The sequence below is a fragment of the Zingiber officinale genome, chromosome 4A (genome assembly GCF_018446385.1).
Source record: "Zingiber officinale cultivar Zhangliang chromosome 4A, Zo_v1.1, whole genome shotgun sequence".
In the NCBI taxonomy this organism is placed as follows: domain Eukaryota; kingdom Viridiplantae; phylum Streptophyta; class Magnoliopsida; order Zingiberales; family Zingiberaceae; genus Zingiber; species Zingiber officinale.
The window spans coordinates 139,040,017-139,046,016 of NC_055992.1; the positions used below are offsets into that span (position 1 = coordinate 139,040,017).

Consider the following 6,000-nt stretch of genomic DNA (forward strand, 5'->3'; position numbering starts at 1 on the left):
GACAACGTTTTAAAACCGTTGTGGTAGATAATTTCAACAACAAAAATAAACCGTTGTGGTAGACTTTTTTTACAACAGATATAAACTGTTGTGGTAGATAATATTTGACTCGTTTTATTTTTTTACAATAGTTTTAATATATTTTACAACGGATAAAACCGTTGTCTTTTATCACTTTTTACAAAAAAATTCCGTTGTGATTTACCTAGTTTTTACAACATTTTTAACTGTTGTCTTTAATGTTCATTAATACCAAACAACTAATCTTATTTTAATATAAGCAAACCACCAATACAAAACTAAATATTTACTAGATTAAATCCAAAATAAACATCCATATATAATTCATCTTGTAGCCACATATATTACAAAAATATACAAAATGAGTTGTTACTCATCAAAATACACATGTTTTCCATTACTGTTCTCCATATACATTAAATCACATGTTTTCCATTTGTTGTTCTCCATATGACTTTTAATTTACAAATTAGCAAGGCAAGCTACATCCTAACAAAGCTCACTCCTTGCATAAAAAATCTCCAGCCTCACGAATTGGCCGAGTTACGTACCTGCAAGAGGAAAATTAAACAAAACTTATCAATTCCAGATTTAGATTTATTCATATAAATCTACATAAAATACAAGCAATATAACCAACTTATAGTCTAAGAAATAAAACTTATGCAATATAAGAAATTTCAGGATTTCACATAGCTCTAATATAAAGCAATTCCATGACGACACTCAAGTCCAGAATTCCAGAATTCTGATTTAGATTTATTCATATAAATCTACATAAAATACAAGCTATATAACCAACTTATAGTCTTAGAATTTAACTTATGCAATACAAACTTATGCAATACAAGTAATTCCAGGATAAAAGAAACAAATCAGCTATTCAAATGTCTATTTAGGATGCGGACTTGCTGAGTTATAGGCAGGATTGACAAAATGACAAGAACTTGTCTAGACAAATGTTGAAAACAGACAAGGAATTTGATATATGCTTTGTTCCTGGAAAAATGTCTATAGTGACACTAAGAGTGAACAATCACTAATCCTATTGAACACATGTACAATTTGTAAAAATAGTCATGTCAGAGATTGCAATCATACTCATGTTGAACACTATATCAAGTCTAAGTAACATAGACATGGAACAGTTGCAGCACTGGCACCATATTCAACTACACAAGCATTATCATACTAGAGATTTGAATGAACATTAGTTATCAAATTTCGTAAACAGTAAGCAGTAGAGTATTAGCCTTGTATGTTAAACTTGTTGAATGTACAATATCTCATAAGAAAGTTTACCTTTAATGCTATCACAATAATCACATCAGAGAGAATACACAAATCAATGAACTGATCCATAGTGAGTCTTAGCTCTTCAAGAACCTGAAAAATAAGGATGAGGATAAATACAGTAATTCAATTAATAATAAGCAGAATAATTCCATCACAAAGATTTTTTTGGAACTAGGATCCATTAAATTACGGAGAAACCTCAGTGCCCCAAAAGTTAAAGTATCCATGTCTTCTGAGGCAACCGCAAACACCTAGAGATTGATAACAAACAAATACGTTTAGGATATTAAAGTTAAAAAAATAAAATAGATTGTGTTACATTGCATCATTTTACCTTGTCACTTTTGCAAAGAGCTGCGCATTGCATGCTAACTTCATGTTGATTACATCATAATCAATAAGATCCTCATTTTACCTTATCACTTTTGAAAGTTCAAAATATATTTAAAGAAACTCTATGTTACATATGAAGAAAACAGACAATCAGCATGCTGACTTCATGCTGATTGCATCATATTCAATAAGATCCTCATGGTAATTTCCAATAAAATAGCAATATCAAAGATTACCTTGACAGTCCTTTTTCTGTACTTTTCAATTCCCTCCAGATCACCAGTTTGCAAACAGCAAATGTAAGCAACTAAGACAGCAAAAGAAATTCTAGCACACTAAAGTGTCCCAATAAAAGTACTTGTTATGCACAAGCAATGACCTCAATTGTTGTGTTAAGATCGTTAGTTGCATCTTCCCTCTTTGAATATCCAAAGAATAAAATAAGCTTAAAGATTATCATTATCTTGCAAAAAAAAAAAAGGAGGGGAACAATGACAAAACTGTAAAGACTAGCTTTTTGGCAAGTTCTTGTTTCTTCAGCTCTGGAGATTGACCGTCAAATACATATCTGGCATCAAAAAAATGATAATAAAATATTGTGGCTGAATGAGAAATAAAATGATATTTAGACAATGCAAATGGACTTACATTGGCTCGGTACATGCTTCTAATAATCTGATAGTTCGATTGAACATCCCTTGCAAATGACTTATTGGCCATACAAAATGTCAAGAGTTAGAAGAAGAAATAAAGAAGTCCAAGTCAAGCATAAATTTTTCTCAAAATTAGAGCACTTTAACATTTATGCAATAGAGAAGCGACGGCCTAAAAAAAAAGAAACGCTTCTGACAGAGGAATGAGTAGACGGCATGCCTCCCGACCGAACTGCCGCCCTGAAGTCATGTAGTGTGTGTATCGATTACATGGAAACTGGCCAGCATTGTAAACTGTGAAGTCCGGAGTACTGAAATCCTCCAGTTCTTCAGGCGTAGGACGGATGCACCTACGATCCTTCCAATTATTTCATGCAAAAGAGAGTTTTTCTTCTTCTAGTTTACATGTTTTCCCTTGACATTAAGGAGAGAAAGAGGAGCTAGTTAGCTCACTAACACTAATATATGCATATGTATGATCCAGCCTGCTACTAACACAACTATGATTCACTACTAGAGATCAACAGAACCAACGCAAAGATGACTTATCTGGATAACTGTTGAACTATAGAATTGAAGAGCATCTTTAGCATTCTTATTAGTAGTATTTTTCACTTACATGTTGTGCATGAACAGGGAATGATAGGCCCTTGCAGAGACAATTTGAACTTTGATTCGATGCTCGGGATCCCAGTTGAGGAATTGGTCATTCACAAATACCTTGTATCATTCAGATGGCATATTAGGATCTATGAGGAATTACATCAAACACTTGATGTGCATGTGTACCTTATCCAAAGAGTTGAGGTGTTAATAGATCAAACTTCAAATAACTATGAAGGATAAGTGTTAGCAAATCACTTCTTTGATAAATGAAAGAAGGCTTTTAACCAAAGTAAGAAAGATTTCCAAATTATTAAAGTGGGACTGATATCAAATTCAATAGAAAACAATTACCAACTTCGGTGAATAGTGAATTTTGCAATATCAATGCAAATTATAAGTGCTTCAGATAATCCATTTATCCATATATATTTCCTGTCTTTCTGGAATGAAGATATGTAGCATATATTCTCACTATGGACAACAAAGACAAAACGTTGACATTACTCGTGCTATTACAAAATTTGCTTCATGCTCTTGACTTGTCAGAACATCTAGTAGACCACAGAATTACTAAGGCATCATTCAACTGTCAGCATTCGATTCTGGTAGGCACAACAACCTTAACGTCCTTAGACAGGAATTTAGACAGGAATGACGGAAACTTATTAAGGAAAAGTGTCGATCCTACAAGTGTCACCATGTATAATGAAAAATGTATCAGATGAGAAAAATGGATATCTCCCTGTTGAACAAACTTCAATTTTTCATTTTATTTTCATTTTATGTCAAGTTGGAATAAGCTTCTCCTAAATCAATTAAAAAGGATAGATAATCGTAAGGCTTATCCTTAGCAAATCAGGAGGCAATAGCTAACTTCCGTAGAAAAATTCCAATGCTAGTTGGGAACTTACCTACAGCTGATTCCTAATACCTTCATATCATACATAAAATTGAACATGGTATCAAGGTGCCAGTTAAATTTCAAGATTCCTTAAAAGAATACTCACTGAGCAGCTTACAATTTTGCAACTATATTGTTGAATCTCACTTTACCATTTTTAACCTAAGGCCTTGAATGTGTGCTATTTATGAAGATCATTTTCTTGTCCAAGGGGGTTACATTGATCCTATTTGTGATAGTAATCACTCATACTTCCTAATAAAAAACACAAGATATTTTGCTCATATCATGTGTATATTCAACATATATATTTTGCTCCATCAGATAATTCTTATGGATAAATCATAGAATTCGAAGATTGACCCTGCATCCTCCCTCGGATGAAGTGAAAAACTACAGGTCTTGGATATGCATCATATTGTTCAATTCTAATCAGCATGGCAGCTGATCCAACGATTTCTCATGTCAAATGATGAGCTCTCATATCAGTGGATGATTGATTTCATATGCATTGCAAGGATTCAACTCATAAACACTGGTTAACAGAAACCAAAGGCAATATAATGCGAGAAGAGATTTGGCACTAGTTATGATCAGTGCTTAACAAATAAAGAACACAAGAAAAAGAATATATAGCCAAAAATATCTGAAACATCGACATCATTGTGTCATCCCCTAAAAGAAGAAGCTCCTCAAACAAAAAGAAAAAAAAAGGACAGAGGAAGAAAATATTCAGTGAAGAAACGATACGAAATGGCATTATCTAACCACCAAAGAAGATCAACGGCAAAATCTTTCTTTTTCTCCTAGCAGAAAACAAGAGTAAATGCAAAAATCTCTCGGAAACAGAATCTTGACATGGAATCGGGGAAGCGGAACCTAAAGTGATCACCTTCGAAGCGCCAACCAATCTGGAAGAAGCTTCCGCCGCCGCTCCCCTGCGAAACTCCACACAAATCGCGCTGCCGTCTTCGGCTGCTGCCCTTCCCAGACCGATGACAAGGCGACAGGAGGCGGCCTTAAAAGGACGAGGGAGGCGGCGAGAAGACGCCGAATGAAATCTGGATGTTTCCCCCTTTTTTATTATTGAGAAAGAGATGTTTGTTTGGAGATTAAATATTAACCTGATGGATTGGAGCTGGAGCTTCTGGCGCGTTGCCCTGCTGCGCGCCGTCCTTGATGGGGGTGGTCGGCGCCGACCTCTTCTTCTGAAGGGAGTGCAGTTCGTCGATGGTCTTCGCCTTCACCAGCGGCGCGCTGTCGTCGTGGCAGATCCCGTTCTCCGGTTTCTCCCTCCCGTGCGTCTGGATCTTCGGCAGCCCATTGGAGAACGCCGCCGCTCACTAGGAAACGAGAAGGAGCACAACGTCGTATGAGGAGAGGGAAAGATAAATGGCTTAGGTTTGAGAACGCGAAAACACGACGCCGAAAAGAAAACGGCGAAGGGGGGAAATGACCAAATTCAATTACAACGGTTTTTTCAAAACTGTTGTCGTAGCCGCTAAAAACGCGGATAAAGACAACGGTTTATAAAACCGTTGTAAAAAGTGTTGTCGTTTTAAAAAAAAGTCGCTCAATGACAACAGTTTTGCTAAAACCGTTGTCTTTTATATTTAATGGGGAGTTCAAAGACAACGGTTTTGGCAAAAACCGTTGTCTTTGAGCAAATACGCAACGCTTTCTCTTAAAACCGTTGTCGTAGGGGTGTTGTCGTTTGCAGTTTTTGTTGTAGTGTTTACATCACGCAGAGACATCTACTATTCATCTTTTCCATTAGTTGCTTGGCTATCCGACTGACTTAAGCATCAGAGTATCTACGCCAGGGATCTACTCCCTAGTTCTAACTCTAACGTTTCTTTTGCTCTCTCTTTAACCTACACAGAGAGGGAAAAGGTGTCAAGGAGTCATTTTCCCTCTAGTTGATATATATAAAATAGTTAATAAGAAAAATTTATACGATCATATAGAGTTTTTTAGATTTTTAAAAAATTTAAAATAACTTTTTATTATATTATATTTTTAAATGATTATATTTTAAAAAATATATTTTCTTTATAAAAACTAAGGTGACATTTCGTTAAATGATGGGAATGATTATGGGTATGAGTTTGATAGTAAGGTGGAATGAGAATGGAAATGGAAATAGAAATGAAACCCACCTAATAATATGGGTTTGGTTGATTCTCATAA

General features: G+C 35.2%; 1 long non-coding RNA gene across 1 annotated transcript; it reads right to left on the reverse strand.

The window, feature by feature from the left end:
• Window positions 1–2,616: 2,616 nt before the first annotated feature.
• Window positions 2,617–3,112, reverse strand: LOC121973723. The gene is made up of 3 exons (XR_006109728.1): window positions 3,093–3,112; window positions 2,923–3,023; window positions 2,617–2,653 (listed from the first exon to the last, which is right to left on the reverse strand). It is a non-coding gene; the product is annotated as an uncharacterized LOC121973723 (long non-coding RNA).
• Window positions 3,113–6,000: the final 2,888 nt, after the last annotated feature.